General features: G+C 37.0%; 1 protein-coding gene and 1 pseudogene across 1 annotated transcript in view; one reads left to right on the top strand and one right to left on the bottom strand.

Moving 5' to 3' along the window:
* PCDH15 (protocadherin related 15) overlaps positions 1-25,394 on the bottom strand; it is a 1,630,853-nt gene that overhangs the window by 1,027,315 nt on the left and 578,144 nt on the right. The gene's annotated exons all lie outside the window — the stretch shown is intronic.
* On the top strand, positions 6,023-6,783 carry LOC123801717 (small ribosomal subunit protein eS4-like; annotated as a pseudogene).

Below are 25,394 nucleotides of genomic sequence, written 5' to 3'. Positions count from 1 at the left end.
TACTAATTATCATAAGATGAAATGAAATAGGTTCTCTGAATTTTATGCTAAATTGTGGCTCATAATACCCAGCAAAACTAACTAATGTTTTTCAGTGAAGGTCCTGGCTTGTTTGTAATCAAAATAATGTCTTGGGGTGCCTGGATGGCTCAGTGGGTTAAGCACCTCTTGATTTCAGCTCGAGGTTGTGATTTCAGGGTCGTGAGATCAAGGTCTCAGTGCAGAGCACTGGGTCTGCTTCTCCCTCCCCCTCTGCTCCTCCCCCTTGACTCTCTCTTTCTTTCAAATAAATAAATAAAATCTTTAAAAAAATAATAATGTCTTGAGACTAAGACTTTAAGGATGTTTTCAGCATTTTTTTTCCAGGTTTGGTATTTTTGGCATCCCTGCTTTCCTTAGTTGTCGCCATAATTCTAGTCTCCCTTTACAGGGGCTTTAGGTTTTAAAGGGAAATTTTCCTGAAAAGTTCCAGGGGCAAAAAAAGGGATAAAATAATGGCATAATCATCCCAACACTGAGCAAGAAAGGAGTAAGGACTGCTTTGACCCAAGATGTTTGTGCTGGGTTGGGCAGAGGGGGGATGCTATTTCCTCCTTATGGGAAGTGATTAAGGGATTTTGATGATATTCATTTTCTCATTTGAGATTTGCTATTTTGGCAAGCCATACATGGGCACTGAAGTACAAGTAATTAGTGAAATTTGTATATAGTAATCTGCATATAAAGCAGGTTTTCCTGACCATTTTAATGAAATCAGTTGGGTTGAACTCCTAATCCCACATTCTTACTAAAATCCCTGCATATTATTCCATTTTCATGGCCACTTTGGCTCTGAGTTTCCTAGATCTCACTAACATTATATCTCCCACAGTATTGTCTTCCTTTTTATTCTGTGACAACTCGTGGTGGAAATTAACCAATGTTCACTATTGTTTCCCAAACCAATTCATGCAAGGCATTTGACTGAAGACTTAAGTTGAAAGATTTTTTTTGCCATATAGTACAATAAACAATATAAAAGTGAAAAGTAAGCAACACTGTATTTAAAAATCCTTCAGCTACCAATTACAGGCTATCACCCACCACCTCTTTACAGGACCCTAATCTAGTTGGGTTGCTAGAATTATTCTCTCCAACTTAATACCCTTCCAATTTTCCTATGCAGATCGGTTTATCTTTTACACTGCACTCTTTTTTGGATCTGATCCTTCATAAACGTGTTTGTAAAATAAAGTGCCAATAATGCTAGGCTCTAAATGTTTAGCAGCACAGAAGAACTGGCAAGGATTTTAGAATGTCAGTGTATCTATGACTCCAAGCCTCCAAAACACTTAGTATTAGTGACTTTAATCACTTTTTGTACACTTTTTTTTCACTTTGCTCTTATAAGAACAGAAGGGGAAAATACTGGTCTGAAAAATATATGACAGGTTTTTCAGTGACTCCTCTGATTCCACATGTCCACTAATGAACTATAGGGTTGCAAAAATTTTGGAAAGCATGTGGCCTCATAGCATCCATATGAAGATCCAGAAACAAAAAGGGCCTGGTCCCTTCCCAATTCATTGCACTGTGAAGATGGCAAAAGATGGTGAGATGCTTTGAAACATTTAAAAGACAAAATCATGCTGATAATATAACTGATGGGGTTCACAAGGGAACCCTGGGAAGTCAGAGGTCATTTCCTCTGGGGCTTAAAATAATGTTATTTTTCTATTGAGGTCAAGTTCTGAACAGCAATAAAGCCTTTAATTCCAATTCCCCTTAACCAGGAGGTGAGAAAAGTTTTAATGACCTCCGGGACCACGAGGAAGGCACTAATGAATGATAATTTATTCGCAACAGTCAGAAAGAGCAACCAACTCTGAGACAATGTGTTACAACTTCTGTAACTTTTGCAAACGTGTAGGAAAGGTGGTGTTAATTTGTAGATTAGGAATATTTAAAGTAACATTTCATCTATGTTTGATAAAGTCAAGTTGTGCTAGAGGCCTGGTACAAGAGAATATTAGCTACAATACACACATGGAAAACATACAGATCGAGGTATATTCACTTTGGTCATGACCCATTAGCAGACAAGGAATCAATGTACTGTATTTTAGAATGAAAAAAATATAGAAATTATCCACATGCACTTCACAAAGTATGGATTTATGAAACTTCTCTTCCTTCACATATGTTTGTACATGGCTTTGCTGCATCTTTTGAGAACTATATGAATGTTTCTCCATAACACAACCATACTCCAATTCAAAAATTTTCTCCAGTGGGGTAGTCCTAATTAAAAATAGCTTTTCCTGGGAATCTACAGTAAAATAAATGTATTAATGTGAGTTCACATAACTCTTTAAGTAGCTTACTCATGAAGAACTATGTCAAAATTGTTAAGATCACAACATAGTAATTCTGTGTCTTTGTGTGTGTATACTTATATTTATATACAATATACCTGTATATATATACATATACTATAGTATTTATGTGTAAACATCATAGATGCACATACCATGCATATAATATGTATCCTATATTCTATAATATATAATTATGTGTGTATATGTTATATATATTTAATGTGTATATGTATGTATTATACATCATATATGTATATATTTATACATAATATATGTATATATTACATAAAATATATTTTATATATGTATACATTATATATAATATCTAATTATATGTATTATGTCTATATAATATGCATATTAGAAGGAAACAAAACATAAAATGGCGATTGAAATCACTAATCATTAAAGGATATTGTAAAGGAACATGGTCAGCAGCATTCAACTTAGACTTTGCTGAGTTGTGATTCCAGGCTGAGAATAAGAGCTGGATTCCTAAGTAAATTCAGGAAAATTTGTTCTAGGCTATGTTTGGTAGAAAGATAATATAGCAGGCTAGAAAAAAATATGGAAGGAAGAAATGAGCTTTTGTTGTTGGGTTGGTTGGTGGTTGTTTGTTTTTTTTTTGCTTTTCACATATTTTTGAGACATTACTGATATATGTTAGATTGCACCCACTTTAACGTTACCACTTGATAGATGTTGACAGATGTATAACCCCTGAAACCGTCACCCCAATCAAGACAATGATTGCATTCATTACCTCCATAGTTCCCTTGGGCTCCTTTGGAACCCCTCCTTCCCTTTATCTTCCAGTTGCTTACATTCCTACCCCCAGATAGCCACTGACTTGCTGTTGCTGTGGAATGATTTGCACTCTCTTAGAACCGCGTAGGAGTAAAATTAGTATTTTTTCTTTGTTTAGCTCTGTTCACTTAGTGGAATTATTTTAAGATTCATTTACTGTCATTGTGAATATCAATAGTTCCTTTTTTTTTCAAACTTCTGAGTAGTATTCCATTGTATGGATATACCACTATTTGTTTATCTATCTACCTGCTAATAGGGCTTATATAATACATCTTTACTTTACCACAATCTACTTTTGAGTGATATTTTACCACTTCACACAGAGTATTACAGTACATTATAATACAGTATACTGATAATTCCCCATCTCAGCTTTTGTCATATTTTTCACATATTTTACTTCGACATATTTACCTGTGCAAGAGCCACAGTACAATTTCATTATTTTTACTTCAGAGTCAGTTGTCAATTAAACAGATTTTTTTTTAAGATTTTATTTATTTATTCGACAGAGATAGAGACAGCCAGCGAGAGAGGGAACACAGCAGGGGGAGTGGGAGAGGAAGAAGCAGGCTCATAGCGGAGGAGCCTGATATGGGGCTCGATCCCATAACGCCGGGATCACGCCCTGAGCCGAAGGCAGACGCTTAACCGCTGTGCCACCCAGGCGCCCCAACACAGATTTTTAAAAAAGAGAACAAGAAAATCTAATATATCTCCCACATATTTACATTTTATGCTGCTATCCACCATTGCTTTGTAGATCCAGACTTCCATCTCCTCTATATCGTGTTTTTATCCTTCTACTTGAAAGGTGTTTTTAAACATTTATTATTTTATTTAAATCTGCTAGTGATGAGAAAGTCTTCAGTCACTTTTTTTTCTTTCCTTTTTTTTTTTTTTTTTTTTAAGTAAGCTCCACACCCAGCATGGACCCCAAACCAGGGCTTGAACTCATGACGCTGAAATCAAGACCTGAGCTGAGATCAAGAGTCAGACACTTACTGGCATCTGGGTGGCTCAGTGGCCAGCTCTTGATTTCAGGTCAGGTCATGATCTCAGAGTCCTGAGATTGAGCCAAGTGTTGGGCTCTGCCTTGGGTGTGGTGCCTGCTTTGATTCTCTTTCTGCCTCTCCCTTTCCCCCTCTCCACCATTTGCTCTCTCTGGCTTTCTCACTCTTTAAAAAAATAAATAATTAAAAAAAAAAGTCAGATGCTTAACTGAGCCACCCAGGTACCCCTAGTCACCTTCGTTTTTTAAAGATATTCCTGAGTATGGTCTATAGATAGACAGTTGTTTTTCTTTCAGGATTTTTTTTTTTTTAAGTTTTTTAGAGAGGTGAAGAGAGAGAGGGGAGGGGAGGGGCAGAGGAGAACGAGAGAGAGAATCTCAGACATGCTCCACAAGCACAAAGCCCAGTCTCACAACCCCAAGACCATGACCTGAGCTGCAATCAAGAGTCAGATGCGTAACAGACCAAGCCACCCAGGTGCCAGTTCTTTCAGGATTCTAAACATGTTTTTCCATTGTTTTCCAGCTTATATTGTGCCAGATGGGGTATCTCTTATTTTATCTTTAACTGCTTTACTAAGAGTGCTTTTAGGCTTACTTGTATACTTGGCTTTGAGGAATTTCAGTACGGCCTGCCTTGTTGCCGTTCCTTATGCTCGGCATTTCTTGAGCTTCTTGAATCTATTGGTGTATTGTTTGCATCAAATTTGGAAAATTCGTAGTCGTTATTTCGTAAAATATTTTTTTGGTCACTCCTTTTTCAGGTATAGAAATTACAAATGGCCACTTGATATTATCCTAGAAGAGTTCACTAATGTTTTCTTTATCGTGTCTTTGGTTTTTTACCTCTCTGTTTCATTTCAGATAGTTTCTATTATTCTATGGTCAGTTCCTCTGGACTTCTCCTTCACAGTGTTTAATTTTCTTTCAATCTCATCCAAAGTATTTTCCATTGCATATTTACCATGCCCAAGCTTTTCTCTACCATATTGTACATTTGGAATATAATTATACCAACTATTTAGTGTCTTTGCCCACTATTTCTACCATATTTACAATCTGCATGTCAATTTCTACTAATTTGTTTACTGTATTTTGAATTATAATTTTTTACTTCTTTGAATACCAATATAATATTTCATTGAATGCCAGACATTATGTGTTTTACCTTACTGCATTATGGATGGTTTTATATTCCTCTAAATGCTTTTCAGCATTATTCTAGAAGGCAGGGACAGTAGTTGGAACTAGTGTGATTCTCTCCAAAATGGCTTTTTGATTTGTTAGACGTGTCCAGAGCAGCGCTCAGTGTAGGACTAATTACCCCCACTACTAAGGTAATATCTCTGGGTATTAATTATCCCCACTACTAGGATATCCTTCTTTTGTTGTTGTTGATTTTTGTTTTGTTGTTGTTGTTTTGTTTTGTTTTAGAGAGAGCATGAGCAGGAGAGGTAGAGGGAGAAGGTCAGAGAGCATCTCAAGCAGACTGCGCACCCATTGTGGGCCCTGAGATCTTAGGACCCTGAGGTCATGACCTGAGCCGAAATCAAGACTCAGATACTTAACGCCTGAGCCACCCAGGCACCCCCGAGGATATCTTTCTGAGTACTCTAACCTATGTAGATATTTTTTTCCACTCTGGAAGTTAGAGTTTTCCACTTGGCTATTAGAACATGAACTATCCTTGGTTCTGTGTGAGCCCTGAGAAGCATTCCTCTGTTCTTTTCAGGCTCTTTGCACAACCTCAGGGAGTTTCCTCACAAACTTGTGCCAGACAGAGAGGACTCCACCCTCTTCTCTCGGGTACCAGAAGGAGGTGGTCCTCTTTTTGTGCCTAGCACAGCCATGGCTCATGGTCCCAAGAAGCATCTGAAGAGTGTAGCATCTCCAAAGCATTGGATGCTGAATAAACTGACCAGTGTGTTTGTCCTTCATCTGTAAACTAAGAGAATGCCTCCCTCTCATCATTTTCCTAAGGAACAGACTTAGGTATGCCCCAACATGAAGTAAAGAAGATCTGTATGCAGCATTTTATTAAGATTGATGGCAAGATCCAAACAGATGTAACCCACCCTACTGGTTTTATGGATGTCATCATCATTGTCAAGACTGGGAGGAATTTCCCTCTGATCCGTGACACCAAGTGTTGCTTTTCTTTCATCGGATTACATCTGAGGAGGCCAAGTATAAGTTGTGCAAGGTGAGAAAGATCTTTGTGGGACAAAAGAAATCCCTCATCTGGTGGCCCATGATGCTGACACCGTCAGGATAGTTCCTGATTCACTCATCAAGGGGAATGACACCATTCAGATTGATTTGGAGACTGGAAAGTACTGATTTCATCAAGTTTGACACTGGTAATCTGTGTAGGGTGACCAGAGTTGCTCACCTGGGAAGAATTGATATGATCACCTTGGTTCTTTCGATGTAGTTCCCACGAAAGATGCCAAGGACAACAGCTTTGCCAACTGGCTTTCCAACATTTTTGTAATTGGCAAAAGCAACAAACCATGGATTTCTCTTCCTCATGGAAAGTGTATCCACCTCACCATTGCTGAAGAGAGAGACAAAAGCCCAGCAGCCAAACAGAGCAGTAAGTAAAATGGTCTCTAGGTGACTTGATTGGAAGTCTTCATACTTAATTAAAGATAATACATCGTAATTGAAAAAAAAAAAAAAAAGACTTGGAGAGGACTCCAAATCTCAGAAGCCATCTCTTTGGGAAGCTCTTTTCTCTCCAGTCCTCTGTCCTGTGAACTCCAGCTGTCTTAGCTTTCTTAGCCACCTACTTCTGTCTCTTAAACTCAGACAGAGCCAGGCTGCACCTGGGTTACTCCTCAACACTACAGCTTGGAAAGTCTCTCCAGACCAACTCAGGGCAGTCGTCGTGCTCACTAATCTGTCTTCTCTGTCACAGGAATCCCTGTCCTAACTCCAATATAGGAAAAGTATTGCTTTACATATTTTATTTTTTCTTAGCTTCTTCATGTAGGAGGGAAAATTTAGTATCTGTTATACTCTACTGGCTTGAAGCAGAAATCCTGCAGGGATGTTTTGATTTTTCCAAGGGATTTTTATTGTTTCCCTGTAGGGAGTGCAATGTAAAACCTTTCATATCTTCCCATGAAACTTCAGTAAAATAATCAGTAAATAACCAACTATTGATAGTAAATGTATTTTGACAAGGTGCAGAGACTCTTAGTCCTTCTTCAGTACGTAGGAAGCAGATACAGCTTCAAATGGGCAAGAACTTTGCCTTGTTTATCAGCACATCTCCAGAATCTACAATGATGTTTGCACATAGTAAACAGTAAGCACGTAATAAATGATTGCTGAATAATGTTAAGATATTGGCTAAGAACTAAATATGCCCATGAAGATATATAAGGTTTTCAGCTCTGGTTTCTAAATATAACTTGTCATCAAGTTCTCTAATTTAGAGTAATTAAGAAATGTTAAAGTGCTTCAAGCCTACGTTTGGTATAATTGTCAAGTTAATAAACACCCCTGTCCCCAGACACTGCTAATTTCTTGATGTCACTAACAGTGATAATCAAGGAGAACTTCGTAGGTCTTCTGAGAAGACTCTTCAGTTTCAGTCTGTTAGAACCATTCTGACAAATACTGCTCCTAGGGCTTCAGGAGTAAAAATATATACTTTTATTTTAAGCTGTGTATGGAGAGGACTCCAAGGTAAGTCAATTACAAAATTTCATGACCTTGTGACATTCTAAATCACAATACCGTCACTTCTAAAATGTGTTTGATGTGATTTATAAAAATACTTATACATTTCCACCAAGTAAATACAGTCCTTAGAATTATTTTAAGAGGGCAATAGTATCAGAAAATCTATAATAATGAAATAAATTAAAATGATAGAATTTATGACAGAATACTATACCATTATTAAAATTATGCTGTGACTGCTTCGTAGGCACATGGAAGAAGGCTATGATTAATAAATTAAGGGAAATGTATAGAACATGAAAACAAATTTATGATGTTATAGTAAACTGTGCGTGCACATCAATAACAATGAGAAAGGAGTGCAGAGGGGCGCCTGGGTGGCTCAGTCGTTAAGCGTCTGCCTTCGGCTCAGGGTGTGATCCCAGCATTCTGGGATCGAGCCCCGCATCAGGCTCCTCCGCTGAGAGCCTGCTTCTTCCTCTCCCACTCCGCCTGCTTGTGTTCCCTCTCTTGCTGGCTGTCTCTATGTCAAATAAATAAATAAAATCTTAAAAAAAAAAAAAAGGAGTGCAGAATAATGAAAGCATATGATGTGTTAAGGTGGATAGATGGTGAATAATTCTTTATACAAAATACAAATTTAGAGAAAGAGTTGCCATAAAAAAGGCTATTTGCACCTCAAATATCTATTTTAAAGCTAGGTTTAATTTGGGTCACATTTGCAGATATGAAACATCAGTTTTCACTCCTTAAAAATCTTTCTCATATGCTTCATGTATGAAATTAAATATTAAATGTTTTCTAGGCTATGTGGAACTATTCACATTTGTAATCCAAGGAGTGTTGTAATTTGCATCTGTGCTTGTGGCATGAGAACACTCATAATTTGTTACTGTTTTGTACAGTTAGTTCCTGGGGGCTTTGAGACCCTTATTTCATTCTCCTATTCTAGCATTCTCTAATCATGGATACTGACAGCAGTTTCAGTACTGCTCAATATGAGTGTAGAAAACAAGGGTGACTAGCCAAGCTTCACCATTGCTCACACAAGCAGACCGCTGAAGTGACAGAATTAGGACTAATTTAAATGAAATGTGTGCCTTGTCTCATGTGAAGGAAGTATAAGCCTTACTGACATTGTGACAGTTACAATTATCTAAGGGAGTGAGCAGCTTTCGATTGCCAAGCTACTTCTTAAAAATAGAAGCACACTCTAGGAACCCAAACAAATGTGTATACACACACACACACACACACACACACACACGCATGCTCACACACACATACACACACACAGTAGGAAACATCCTGACTTGTGGGATATGCATACACACAACACATATATTTTAAGAGCAAAATAAATACCCCTAATGACTAAATTAACATCTCTAAGAATCTCTAAGACTCTAAAATGAAAACCAGTTCCCAAATGATCAAGTTATGAGATAAATATGCCACTTTTGCATTTATCTTTTAAACCAGAACATAAAGCAAACGATGATATACTGGGACACTCCTAAATTACACACACACACACACACACACACACACACACCAAAGGGACAATGGCATATCCTAGAGGTTAGAATAAATTTCTTTCCCATAAAAATTGCACATGTTAACTTAACAGTCTTGGGTAAAACTCAGTGAACACAATCCAGCTGTAAAAAAGTCTTACATAATTCAGCCTAGGATACTCAACTAGGAAGACTCCATTTATATTGATACTTTATAACTGTAAAATTTGTAAATATTTGAATATGAAATATGTTATATATACATATAACATGTGTGTACATGTATGTATGTGTGTACATCTATTTATACATGCATACACATGCATCCTGAAAAACTACCTTATTCTCAGTGCATAAATGATACCCCATGCACCCTGTTTCTTTCATAATGTTGAAATCCCCTGGCCGCCTATTCCTAAATAAATGCTTCTTTTGAAGTCAGCAATATAAATATATATTTCCATCAAAATCCTTCAGAGTTATAAAAGGTTGAATAAGCTCAGAATTCTGAGCAATCACCAAGGACACACCATTTAATGCAGTTTTACCTTTACCATGTAATGCAGTATCCTGGAAACACTAAAGTTAACGCTGTACTCTTAATGCATATGGAAAATAAATATGAACTTGAGAAATCTTTTTATGCATATTTATTTGGTTTTCAAGTAAATGCTAATTATTGGGGTTTTTTTCAAGATTTCATTTATTTATTTGAGAGAGAGTGAGAGAGAGACAGAGCACAAGTGGGGTGAGGGGCAGAGGGAGAAACAGACTCCCTGCTAAGAAGGGGGCCCGGTGTGGGACTTGATCCCAGGACTCTGAGACCATGACCTGAGCTGAAAGCAGATGCTTAACCAACTGAGCCACCCAGGCACCCCCGAATTCTTGTTTTTATAGTGGGTTAAGGATTGACAGAATTCCAGAACACAAACAGAAGTACACAGCGTCACCGAATGGCTAAGTGAGATCTTAGGTCACACTTCACAAGACAAGGAGAGCACCCATTTCCTTAGCTGCAAGAATTTCTTTTGGACATCCCCTAAAAATGACCAATGCCATCAACAAATATTTTGAGCACCCATTACATGCTGAACATTTTGTTTTGGGCGTACAACAATGAGTTTTTGTGTGTCAAAATCAGGAATGCCTCCAGTATAATACCCTTGGGTCTTCTTGTTAAGAAAATAAATGGCAAAAGGGCACTGTTATTTCATACGTTGATCATTTGGGAACGGTTTTTCATTTCAGATTTTTTAAGACATTAATGTAGTTACTAGGTGCCTATCAGCAGGGAATCCTAGGTTCATTCCTTGATAGCTGTGTGATCTTGTACAGGTTATACTTAAACCTTCTATTTCAATGATTTTTTATGCGAGTCTTTCATAGAGGTGTTGAGAAAAAGTAAATATATAGATATACCCATATATCTATACATAAACATGCATTTATATCTTGATAAATACATACGTTTATATACATACTTGTACATAATAAGCGTTTAAGAAAGCGTAGTTACTATTTTTTTTTCCTGTTGTTTTCAGGATCCAGTGGAGTTATAGATGTGTGAACTAGCTATGAAAATTATGTGTCGTAAGTGGTTCACAGCAGCCACTCAGGAGCCACAGGAGCACACGGCAGTGGTGCCTAATGGAGACAAGGTGGGTGGAGGGATGGGGAGTGAGAGTGACAGAGGGCTTCCTAGAGGAGGTGACTGAAGACATGACACCATGGTAACTAGAAGTTAGTGAGGAAAATGGAGGGGGGCACAGAGAGAAAGGGAAGGGGAGAAGACCTCCCTTTGAAAAAGAGGGGCAAGAACCGTGTGGCCAAGTGTCCTGCTTATATGACACAGTGTTGACGGCACACACAGAGTAACTGAACTGAAAGTTGAGTCTGGCTAGAAAACCATTGGGCAGCACATATAAAAGGAAAATGTATAGGAAACATAAGGTACGTCATGAAATATTTGGGGATTTAAATAACTTGGAAATTAGCACACTAGGGATCCTGAAATTACTAACATCGGTTATGTTGTCAGTTCCAGGTTTTAGGATCCAAGTTTTCTGGAATGGCATTGTCCTTAAGTTGAAGTGAAATGTACATGATGTTTCTGTATCCCCCAAATCATTCCTTTCATCCCTGACTGCACCGGGGAGGGGCTAGAGTATACAGAACACTAGGTTACTCCAAATTGAGCAGTCTCCTAGCCCAGTCATCATCTCTTCAAACTTCGGAGAACACTGTAAAGAATTCACTAAACCACTAACACTGATATTTGAGAAATCAGAATAAAAGTGCTAAAAGGCTAGAAAATGGAAAATACTAGTTACTTTCAAAGAAGGAAGCCCAAATATCTGAGCTAGTCATTTAAAAAAAATATTTTATTTATTTATTTGTCAGAGAGAGCAAGCACAAGCAGGGGGATGGCAGACAGAGGGAGAAGCAGGCTCCCCACTGAGCAAAGAGCCTGATGCAGGACTTGATCCCAGGACCCTGAGATCACAACCTGAGCCAAAGGCAGACACTTAACCAACTGAGCCATCCAGGCATCCCATATCTAATCTAGTCTTAAATTCAATCCCAATATTGGTTCTAGAACTGTTTGTTTCAGGGATATTAAGAAACTCTCTGGAAAGATACACACTTAAAATTTGCACAGCTGGATTGAAAATAAGTGACTACAGACTGAAATCATTTACTTCTTAAATAGAGTCAAGAGATTAGGAGAAAAGTGTACAATGGCCTTTATGGAGATGATATTCATAATGGTTATTTATCATAAAGGTATTTGAAAAATTCTTGCAGAAACATGGTAACTATTTAAGCACATGTTGGTTACTATAAAGACATCTGGACTGATAATTTTCAGAGGGATAATTTCCAAAGTACCTAAAATACGCACAATTTCAATCTGCAGAGCAGTCCTTCAGGCCACTCCCTGCATGTAGCTCCTCAGCCTGGTTCTTCTCAATTCTTATTACCTATGACCTAAATTAAAGCTTAGAAAGCATATTAATCATATATGTGAATGTATTTTGATAAATTATTTTTTAGAAAACATAAATGCAGGGGCACCCAGGTAGCTTGTGGGTTGAGCATCGGACTCTTGGTTTCCACTTGGGTCGTGTTCTTGGGTTTGTGGGATCGAGCCCTAGGTTGGGCTCCACACTCAGCACGGAGAGTCTGCTTGTCCCTCTCCTTCTGCCCCTCCACCCATTCATGCTCTCTCTCTCTTTCAAATAAATAAAAATCGGTGTTTTTAAAAAAAAGAAAAGAAAACCTAAATGCATTAAATGATAAAATCAGGATCCAACTAAATGTGTTAGGGGGAACCCATGGGCTGATACTGATAAAAATAAATGTAATATATAGACCAATATAGTGTTCCACACTCAGCTCAGAGTCAGGGAATCCAAGATGAGCAATTATGCCTGTGAAGTTAGAGTGGGGAGTCGAGCTGAGATTTCAGTAATAAGAGATGAGTTGACTATGTGTATGTAACAGATGCAAATCATGCATGCTAAAGGAGTATTTAGAATAAGGGTAGAGATATTTTATAATAATAAATAATAACAATGCCTAACACCTAAGTGCTATAGTAAAATTCACAGCAATAAGTTAATGAGGTAAGTATAACCATTATTATCCCCATTTTACAGGTGAGTAACTGGGCCCAGAAAGATTAAATTAAGCCCAAGTCACACAGCGAATCGGCAACAGAGTAACTTGACTCCAAAGTCACTGTTTTCAGCAGAACATTACATTTTTTAAAGAGAAAAGGGACATTCAGAAATGACTGGTTATGGTAATAACGACAGTACACAGGAATCCGGACTTGAAAGGGAGACAGCACTTGTGGAAGAAATTACTGAAATACATAGCTGACTTCAAACTCTGAATGGCTCTCTCGGGAAAGAGGTTGGACTGGTTTCTATGGCTCCAAGGGAAGAATAGGAAATAAAAAAGGCATATTTTTAACATAAGTTAAAAAAAAACTTCATCATGTAATGGCTGCCTAAGATGGGTTTGGGACTAATGATATATACAGTTGCGGGATTACAGGGTTTGAGGGATGAAGTATAGCTAAATCCATCTTCAGTAATGGTGACAATATTTTGTATGATATTTAATGTTTTCGACCAAGGGGAATTGCCCTTCGTACCCTCTAAATGGGCAGTGATGACTGTCCATCCATGGTAGATCTGAGACACCAGCAGGCAATCCATTTCAAAAGGGATATTTATGCACTCAGAAAAGCCAGTTGCTGTGCTCCGAGTGTAACATTTGCATATATCTACATCTAATTTTACTTGATGTTCTTTTGGTTCAGCTAATGAAGATAAGGAATCTATGCTTTTTTTTTTCTTTAAAAAAATTACCAGGCAGAACATTCCTTACTATATGTCATATGTTATGCTATCAAATTTGCATCAGTTCCCCTAAACAAAGAAAATTCCTACTTATTCTTTGTATGTTCCTCTCTCCTTCCATCTTCTGTGGTTAGCAACACATTTAGGCTATCTATTTTGTTCTAAATATCTGGATAATTAACTGCCCACCTTCCATTTTTAACTATGAGTTTGACCTAGTAGACATTAAGAAATGCACAAATTAGTCCCATTAGGTCTGGTACATTGAGTATTTTCTTATGTACAATTATCTCTCCTTTTATTTGTTAGCATTTTTATTTAACTTATTTAAATATACTCTAAATTAATTTTGATTCTAACAGCATTATCCAAATAAGTAATTTATAGAATTTGTGCATATCACTATTCTACTATGGCATTCCATGAAAGACTTAAGTTTGCTTTTTCAGAGTAAGGAGACAGTATATTCAAATAAATGAAAATCTACTGACTGCTCCTAGAAACAAAGTGAGCTCTTGGGGCATCTGGGTGGCTCAGTTGGTTAAGCAACTGACTCTTGATTTGGGCTCAGGTCATGATCTCGGGGTCATGGGTTGGAGCCCGGTGTCAGGCTCTGCGCTCAGCATGGAGTCTGCTTCTCCCTGCTCTTCCCCCTGCTCACATGCTCTCCCTCTCAAATAAATAAAATACTTATAAAAGAAACAAAGTGAGCTTTCTTCAACTATGAAATGAAACATGTATCTTTTATTATAGCCCAAATCCAGTTGGGCCATCTTGAAACATGTATCTGTCCATCAAGGCCTTCAAAAAATAAACAAATAAAAAAAATATTTGACACATTCAAATTGGACTCCAGAAGCCTTGAAGAAAAATGCATCTGCATCTTTGGGGAGCATAAAGGAGATATAAAAATTAATAACCTATTAAAATAAGCATTAAACAAAAACTTCAGACAAATCTTCAGATGAGTTTCTTCCTCCCAAAGTTTCCCCCCTGCAACAGGAAGAGCAGTCTCCAATTCCCGACCTGCCACTCATGTAGCCCCTTTACAGGCATGTTGTTCACCAATGAAAGTTCTTTTCTGTTTGCTCACCCATAGCACTCATCCACACTGTGAATATATATCTCTACCCTCGTTCACTTTGCTCAGTACCTTACTGCCTGGCAAATTTTGATGGACAAAGTTCTTTATCCTGTAAACTTCTATAAAGAGGTATTTGCAAGTTATCACTAGGAATTTAGCTATTTTTATATCCTGAAAACACCTATGACATTACTACTGTCTGTGACACACAAATCAGCATCTGCCAAACCATACTGGCTAACATTTCTAAGCGGTAGAGCTAATTCTAGAAGGAGCCAAAATATCAAGAGAATTGATAACTAAAAAATATAAAACCATTTTTTTAAAAAGGTTCTTTTGGAAACCTTGTCTAACTGAAAGACGCATTTCTTCTGTCAATAAATTCTCCATTCTTCCCAGAGAATCATGGGAAATAATATCATGATTAGCTACCAAGTTTTAGAGTTTGTTTGTTGGTTTGTTTTTATATAGTTATTCATTTTGCTCAACACTTTGGATTCATGAATGGTCTTCTCCTTACCCCTAAGTTGTTTTAAAAAAAGAATAAACACACAGCATAGACATGAAGAAGGCATGTTTCAATAAAGAACCACAAAATCATAATAATCTCAAGCATTATGATTTTCATATGCTTAAGATTATTGCGCAAACTTGAGAGGCATTACAGACACAATCCTAGGTTAAGGCACTTTAAAAAACACTGGTGAGAGACTAAACAATATATTTAAAAAATTCTAATTAAACCAAATGCTAACAAGCAGCATAACTCCAAAGCAATACAACTTCAAAAAGAAGACAAAGACTGTCTATATCACGTCTGTGGATCAAAGAATTGAAACAGTTTTTATGTGAGATAAGCCTTGAAGAATGAATATTACATATACAGGGAGGAATCACAGGAAATGTTTCAGAAAAGAGAAATACAATTCACCAATTATATTCTGATAATGATTGGAATTCAGGGTGTCACTTGAAAATAAATATGCAATTTCCTAGGGCTTTGATAAAGATCCTAAAATGATAATGAGGACCACATGTGAGGAGGAGAATCCAAAAATACAAAGGTGAGTATGAAAAAGAATTTGAGCTCTAAGAAAATTCATAAGTAATCTGTTTTCTTAAAATTATTCAGCAATAACCTATGATTATCTACATAAATTTTGCATACAGCCATTACTTAATAATCAGGAATAATTTGTTGCTTTGGTCATCCTGCAGATTTAGCTGATCAAGCCAATTTTGCTGTTTATTTGTCCCCTTAAAATGTAAGCATAACAATGATAATATCAAACAGGAATTAATAATTCTGTGCTAAATACTGGCATTTATTATTTAGCTCAATCTTTCCAAAATCCCTAGAGCTGGATTTCATTATCCCCATTTTACAGACAACAGAAAGACAGAGTCCCAACAGCTGGAGTAATTTGGCCCCGAGTCACATGGTTACTATGTTAGTAGAGTCAAGTTACAACAGCTGGCCTGATTTTACAACTCATATTCTGAATAATTGAACTATGAATTAATCCCTCCTGACCAGGCATATATTAAACAAAATGTGACCAATGAAGAGCCCATTTAAATATATGCTAACACCAATTTAAGTATTTTATTTTATTTTATTTTTTATTTTTTATTTTTTTTTTTAAGATTTTATTTATTTATTTGACAGAGATAGAGACAGCCAGCGAGAGAGGGAACACAAGCAGGGGGAGTGGGAGAGGAAGAAGCAGGCTCATAGCAGAAGAGCCTGATGTGGGGCTCGATCCCAGATCGCCGGGATCACGCCCTGAGCCGAAGGCAGACGCCCAACCGCTGTGCCACCCAGGCGCCCCTAAGTATTTTAAATAGTAATACCTGTTATACCAAATCTTGTTAAAATGTTGGGCTGTTGTTATCACAAGAGTTATTTAAGGTAGTTCTCACCTTGGAATAATCAGACAGGAACAGAACTATGATCAGGCAGTTCCTACACTGATCTTGTTATTTCTGACACAATAAATTCAGTTTCCATCCCTGAACCCCTGTATATGATGGTTCAGTTCTCTATCAAGGTTGAAATATTATGAAGATTAAATACTAATGCGGAATACTTGTCACAAAGAAGAAATTTTGAACAGATCCTGTTATTAAATAATTAATAAAGAATGGGCACTGTGCATGGTGAATGTCTCTCGGTTTTATAATAAACAAGGCCAGGAGGGACTAGAACTCCGAAAAGCATTTGTCCTGAAAACAAATCCAGTGTTCTTGGAATAACCGGGTAGGAGTGGAAACAGTAACCCAGCGTCGCTCTTGATAAATTTAGTTTCTAACCTGAACTCATCGCAGTTAAAGAGCATGAATATATTGTTAATCTCAGTAAATTCTATTATAACATCTGCAGTTCATGTTAATGTAATTCTTAGTTATAATGTAATTGGAAGGAAACACGCTTAATGCTGTTAATGTTGGCTGGTGTTGAGCATCTGGGCTGACTCCAGATAGGAAAATGATATTTATTTTGGTTAGATCAAATCCCTTTGTGGGGGCCAGTTTGGCTATAAACTATGAGAAGGTGTGTCTCCCCTCTACACATCTCCACAACTCCCTGCCTTCTCCCAGTGCCCTGTAGAAAGGGGGAGAATAAAATGTATAGCAAGTTCTCCAAAGTGCTCCACAGAAGAAAGTAGCACAAATGCCATCTACTCAAGAGTTCTTGGAAGTGCAGGGAGTGAGGAAGTAGGAAGAAGGTGCCTGGAAAGTGGGGAGAAGAGTGACAAGGGAGGGGACTAAAAGTGCAGCCCTGGGGATATGCCTATGGTCAGCCGCTATAGAGAGGCTTTGACCAACATTCTAGACGTTATGTTGAACCACATAATGTTGCAGATATTTGATTATATTTTGACCTACAAAACAAGCAATTTCACATGACTTAACCTAATAAGTTGATATTTAATATTAGATTTGCTATAATTAATCACATACCTTTAATAAATTATGGCATCTCTTTACAATTTGCAAACCTTAATGACCTTTTAAGAAATTGAAAGGACATAGGGCCTTCTGATAAATGGGGATAGACCCTTGATATATACATAATATGTGTGTGTGTCTACATGTATGTGTGTATCTATCTATTTAATGTGTAGTGACTGACCTATAAATAGTATGTTTAATTTTTAAATAATAAAGTGGATATGCATTTACCATCTCAACTTAAAAACCACAAAATGCCTTATCTGAATATTAACTAAAGGTTGACTCTAGATCGTGTCAGGCCTTAGAAGCATCTGATTTAGAATAATATATGGTCAATTTCAAGCTGTGGTTTGCGGTAGAAGCCTATTTTTAAAACCCCCTATGGAATTTCTTTCCTTCAGCAGTTTGACAAAGGGGCGAGTAGATTTGGCAGAATGGGTTTTTGTCTTCTGCTCACACCCAGTGCTCTCTCTCTTCTTTTTTAGGAGTGCAGCCTTGGAGACATGCTCCAGCTGAGCCCAGGCTGGAGGCAGGCAGGGAGGGCGGGTGCAGGCGGGGAAACTATGTTCTCCAGGACTCGGGGGATCCCACTGTTGCTTTCTGCCAAATCCGATAAAGAAAAACGCAGCACTTGAGATATGTCGGTACCGCATGAGGGCAAAATATGGCAAAAAATTCATCAGACATCTATTATTGAGAAAATAAATTTTAAACATGCTTTGAAAAGAATAGTTTCAGAGGGAAAATATGAGATGTAATATATTATTTATATCTGGTTTTGTACTGCTCTTTCTTCATTGAATTTCTTACTAGATATAGCTCAGAAGATTCAAAATAAATCTGGATTCCAATTGATTTGTAGGGGAGATTCAGTGTTCCCATATCACTCTTTGGGTAATAAATTAATCATATTAATAGATACACTATTGGTGAATGCTATTCATTCACCGTAGATAATAATTCATATCTACTAATTCATAGTAGATGATTCTTAGGTGCACATATGAGTTATCTTCATTGATCTTCCAACAATCATGTGAGAAAGGTGCTGTGATTATGTCCATTATACATGTAAGGACAGAAGCTCGGAAAGACTGAGACACAGTCACAGGGATGAGAAGGGGTGGAGCGGGGTTTCCGTCCCAGGCAGCTAGACTCCAGAGTTCTGCTTGTAACCATGACTATAGCATCTCAGTGTAGCATTTCCATGTGCCTTTCTCAAGTATAATGTGTTGTGTTTCTCTGACACAAATAAATGTTAAGTTGAAATAGTAAAACTTATGATCCCTAGAACTACAAAGCAACAAACTGTGATCTCCCTAGAAATATTTATATCTCAAAGGGAATATTCTCTCTCTATATATGTACATGTATATGTGTGTATATGTTTATAGTGCATATGTATATATATATATATTTCTGTATATATATGTGTATACTTACATATAAAGGAAAACTATACACATAAACCCTTTACATATATATGTTTAGTTCACCACACATATGTACATTACATGTATGCAGGTAAAGAGAGTAAGCAACTAATTTAAATATTCTCAAAAAATTTTTCAGCTCTCTCAGAAATGTAGAACTGTTTGAAAATTAGTCATGATAGTATTTGTTTGTTTATTTGCAAAGAGATCTTGTTACTTTCTAGCTTTCAGAATCTGTATAAGAATGACCTGGGCTTGATTATATAGCTAACTCTATATCACCTATATAGTAATTTATAGTTTTCAATATTTTTCAAAGATGTTCTTTATTTACTTCTCTGAGAGAGAAAGGGAGAGCATAAGCAAGGGGAGCAGCAGGCAGAGGGAGAAGCAGACTCCCCGCTGAGCAGGGAGCCCCATGTGGAACTCAATCCCAGGACCTGGGATCATGACCTGAGCTGAAGGCAGATGCTTAACCGACTGAGCCACCCGGGTGTCCCAGTTTTCAATATTTTTGAAACATTATTTTTCACTATTGTGCTTCTCACACATCTATGTATGATTTGGAAGTTTTTAAGAAACTTCTGTAGGAAGATTCAATGTATGGTACCTTGAAAAATTTGAAAGAATTTAAAGTATGGAAATACTCAAAACATGAGAAGAAGCAAGTTGCGAGTGTGTTGTCCGCCTCATGTGTCCACTTCCCACTTGACTTCTCCCCAGAACCCTGATTTCTGTGTGGTATCCATGAGTGCTGGGAGAGGCAGGTGCTCCATTGAGCTGTAGGATAAAATGATCAGTGAGCTCAGCTCATCCGTGTGTGCAGCTCTACCTGTCAGAGTCTGTCCAGAGCGGGCATGTGATCTCAGCCTGATCAGATGTGCCTGCGGCTTCCGCCAAAAAACTGGTCACATGTAGTCTCCTTTGATTCTGTGCTTAAAAATTTGGTGTGCAAATACCACTCCTAAAACTAACAATGCCATTTTTCTACATGTAAGAACACAGCCTGAAGTCAAAGTGAGTTCTCAGAAAAGGGATAAGCAAGAACGCCACAGAGAATTAAAGTCAGAGCCCATAAGCAGTCTCCAAAATCTACCCAAATTCTCCATCTTCATAATCATGTGTATCAATGTACTACTTCTCCAATTGTTTAAACCTTTGGTGGGTCTTACATTATTTGCATCCATCATGGATGTTAAAAGAAACATTAAGGGGGCACCTGGGTGGCTCAGTCGTTAAGCATCTGCCTTCGGCTCAGGGCGTGATCCCAGGGTCCTGGGATTGAGCCCCGCATCCGGCTCCCTGCTCCACTGGGAAGCCTGCGTCTTCCTGTTCCACTCCCCCTGCTTGTGTTCCCTCTCTCGCTGGCTGTCTCTCTCTCTGTCAAATAAATAAATAAAATCTTTAAAAAAAAGAAACATTAAGAATATTGAGGATTCAATATTTGAAAGGATTCAGAAATGAAGTTGGCTTCATTTAAATATCAAGTAATCTCAGTGTTCATATTCAATATAAATAAATAATTTTAGCCATGCATTTTTTAAAATTTTTCCAGCTTGAGATATAATTGACATATAATACTGTGTAAGCCTCATCATTATATATATATGAAAATTATTATCATTTTAAGGTTATTGATGATGCATTTCAAAGGGCCAATTTAATGTTATTATCTGAGAACTTCAGCCTTGAAATAATATTTAAAATGGAGCAAACATTAGTCAATTAAAACCAAAAAAAAACCAAAAACAAAAAAAAAACAAAAAACGGGGCGCCTGGGTGGCACAGTCGTTAAGTGTCTGCCTTCGGCTCAGGGCGTGATCCCGGAGTTCTGGGATCGAGCCCCACGTCAGGCTCTTCCGCTGGAAGCCTGCTTCTTCCTCTCCCACTACCCCTGAGTGTGTCCCCTCTCTCGCTGGCTGTCTCTCTCTCTGTCAAATAAATAAATAAAATCTTAAAAAAAAAAAATAAAATAAAATAAAACAAAAAACAACAACCTAACAGACTGTCCATTATACACAAAGCACTGTGTTAGAATTGCAAAATGGACACGAAGATAAATAAAACACAAAATCTCTAATTCAATCATATAATCTCACTAGTTACAAATATATATTTTGACCCTTCATTGGCATCTCTCATAGACATATAAAATCTCAGGGTTGGCCTTCTTTCCTCCCCATCTTCCTTTCTTTCCATTATTAAAAAATATCCATTGAGCCATTACTGCTTGTGAAAGGATATACTGTTTACTGAGAAAGCAGAAATGAATAAGCTCATTAATAAGGAAAGACAATAATCAAGAATTAGATCAAATGTCTGGTCTTGAAAAAAAATTGACAAGTAAACACAGAAAGAGGTAATATTTGTAAGGTTTTGGTTTTGTTTTCTTTTAAATTATGAGATATTAAAATATAGTTTCCCCCATATAAACAAATTTACTTTTTAAATTAATGATGATTCAAGCAGCATTTAAACTACCAAAACTTAGAAAAAAGGCAGACTTCAAATCATTGAGATTAAATCACACATACCAATTCTATTGTTATGAGATTTTGTTGTTTTATTCATTAATGGAATACTGCAGGTAGGAAGTTATTAATACAGTTGAAGGAAGAGATTAAACTATATACCCCAAATATCTAAAAGTTAAATTCTCCAAAATATATAAACTAGAACTTATTGCAGTCAGAAAACAAAAAATAAATTAAAGAAAAATGTATTTCAATACAGTGAAATTATAAAATTCAATCTGAGGGGTGCCTGGGTGGCTTAGTCGGTTGAGCGTCCAGCTCTTTATTTCAGCTCAGGTCATGATCTCAGGGTCCTGGGATCGAGCCCCACATCAGGCTCTGTGTTCAGTGAGGAGTCTGCTTGAGGATTTTCTCTCTCCTTCTGGCCCTCCCCCCACCCACATGTGCTCTCTCTCTCTCTCTCAAATAAATAAATAAATTTTTAAGAAAATAAAATAGGGGTGCCTGGGTGGCTCAGTCAATTAAGCATCTGAGTCTCAGTTTCAGCTCAAGTCATGATCTCAAGGTCGTAAGAATGAGCCCCTGTAGGGCTTCCTGCTCTGCATGGAGTCTGCCTAAGACTTTCCCAATCCCTCTGGCCTCTGACCTCCATGCGCGTTCTCCCTCTCTCTCTCAAATAAGTAAATAAACCTTAAAATATTTTTAAATAAAATAAAAAATTTGAATATGGTCATGAAGTTTCAAATTTACATACCAAATATATGTATATTTTTAATTGATCAATCAAACTTGCTCTGAAAATAAAACTTCCATTCATGTTTTAACTTCTTCAATACCAAAATAAAGAGATAACTCATTTCCAATTAGATTTTCACGAAGAAGCAGACTTTAAAAATTCACAGACACTACAACACAGGCCTACCTTGTTAAGATAATGAATATCAAGCAAACCTACCTACGGTTTTGCATTGCCTGCAAGGCAACTCGGCCAATGTAATCAGAGACTTCATAGTGACCCACTGGACTGATGGTAGATCGAACATGGGAAAGGGTGGGCAAGCATTTGCAGTGTTTTGTGATTAGTCTAAGCACTAAATAAATTGTGAAAAACATATAATAGAAATTCAATAATGAGCTACTTAATGACTAATAATGTAAATTTACTGTTTACAAGGTCTTTATGTTTCTAAGACTGACCAGAGGGATACCTAGACATCTTGTTTCACTGTTTTATTTCTTTAAAGAGTGTTTTGTTTTGTTTTTAAGAAAAAATCCATAGTATAGTTCACAATTGCTTATATTATTTTCTGAATTGGGAAAAAAAGTTCCATACAATATGGTAAAACTCCCCTGAAACCCAATTCTAAATGATTTCCAACAGCGCACAACTAGACATATTTTTCAGAGCATATGGCGCTTCTTAGTAAATTTGTCTAACAGTCTTTTGCATTTATTTTAGATTTATTATGTTTCCTTGGAGAAGAAAAGTTATATCCATGCAAACTCCAACAGAGAGTAAGTAAATAAATACACACATATAAGTAAAATACTTTATGAAATATTTTGTTAACATTTAATATAGAGACATAATCAAAGGCCTTGAAATTTTCTTTTTTAAAAATATTTGCCAAAAACCCTGACAAAGAAAAAAAAAAATGAAGTAAGAATCAACTCTTCTGCTAGAAAAGTGAAAGGGTGTGCGTGAGAGAAGAAATCTGAATTCTCTCTCCCCTATTCCTTTGAGGCACCTCCAACAAACCGTAATGGGATGAGCAATGGAAGACTACTGATGTAGTTCAGTGAGCAACGTGCATGTTTTACATGTTATTATTCTGATCCCCACAGAAACATATGAGGCACCTTTGATATTCCCAATTTAGATGAGAAATTAAGGATATGAGAGGGTAGGTAACTGGCACGTGCAACAAGACATGGGTCTGGCTAGTTGCACAGGTGTGAAAAGAACACACAGAACTAGTATGTTTTTAATTCTAACCTCATATCATTTAAATATGCTTTGGAACGTATTTTAGCATAGTCTCAATACTGTTTATTAGTGTTTTATTACCATTTTCAGGTAGCCACGATACTCTTCAAATCTTTAATGCCAATTACTCAGCAATCTTGGAATTGGCACATAAGTATTAGTGAAATTACATTTTGTATACCTTTGACAGTTTTGTGCTTGAATCTACTGCAATTCTCTTCACTCTCATCTCTTCAATGACCAAAACTGTTATTAGAGAATAGGAACCAAATTTCCTTCTCTGATTTTATGAATTCTGGGTAACAACAAAACTCAAGTTAAATATCTGGACATCAAAACCTGCCTGGGCCAAAGCAATCTTGAGAAAAAAGAACCAAGCTGGAGGTATCACAATCCCAGTTTTAAGATATACTACAAAGCTATCATCATCAAAAGAGTATGGTACTGACACAAAAGTAGGCACATAAATTAGTGGTACAGGATAGGGAGCCCAGAGGGGCGCCTGGGTGGCTCAGTCATTAAGCATCTGCCTTCGGCTGAGGGTATGATCCCAGAGTCCTGGGATCAAGCCCCACATCAGGCTCCTCCGCTGGGAGCCTGCTTCTTCCTCTCCCACTCCCCCTGCCTGTGTTCCCTCTCTCTCTGGCTGTCTCTCTCTCCGTCAAATAAATAAATAAAATCTTAAAAAAAAAAAAAAAAAGGATAGGGAGCCCAGAAATAAACCCACACCTGTTTGGTCAATTATCTACAATGAGGGAGGCAAGAATATATAACGGGGGGAAAGACAGTCTCTTCAACAAATGGTGCTGGGAAAACTGGACAGCCACATTCAAAAAAATGAAACTAGACTACTTTCTTATACCATACACAAAATGGATTAAAGACCTGAATGTGAGACCTGAAACTATAAAACTCCTAAGAGAAAACACAGGCAATAATCTCTCTGACATCAGCCTTAGCAACATATTTATGGGTACATCTCCTCAGGCAAGGGAAACAAAAGCAAAAGTAAACTACTGGGACTACACCAAAATAAAACGGCTTCCACATAACAGAGGAAATAATCAACAAAACAAAAAGGCAGCCTACTGAATGGGAGAAGGTATTTGCAAATAAGGAGTTAAAATTTGCAAAAAAAAAAAAAAAAGGAGTTAAAATCTAAAATATATAAAGAACAACTCAACACCAAAAATAGAAATAATCCAATTATAAAAAGTGGGTAGAGGACCTAAATAGACACCTTCCAAAGAAGACTTACTATGATTCAAGTTCCTAATCACTTAACTATTCCATTATATGCTTATCATATTTCTTTTTTTTTTCATTTTCTCCTTATTTGTTTATTTTCACATTATGAGAGCATGGACCTAACTGCAATGTTCAAAGATGGAAATAATTGTTCTTATATTTCTTCTAAAAGCATGTTTTCTAATATTATCTAGCTAAAGCACATTGCTTTAGTATTTGTGTAAAATATCATTGCCCATTCTGTTTACAATTTGTGCCCCAGGTTTATGGAAGTTTTTTGAAAGCATCATAGAGATAGCATTTATTATAACTGTCTTAAACTTGTGAATTAGGTTTATTAGGGGCTTTTGTAACTTATCTTTTAGTCTGTTTTTAAGCTTCTTTCTTCTTCCTTTGATTTTTTTTTTTAATCTGAAATAGCACTGATTTTGCCTCATCGTTACTGGATTAA

Source organism: Ursus americanus, chromosome 6 (genome assembly GCF_024610735.1).
Source record: "Ursus americanus isolate L20-20 chromosome 6, mUrsAme1.1.p, whole genome shotgun sequence".
Classification (NCBI taxonomy): Eukaryota; Metazoa; Chordata; class Mammalia; order Carnivora; family Ursidae; genus Ursus; species Ursus americanus.
This window is presented reverse-complemented; position numbering and strand designations above follow the sequence as displayed.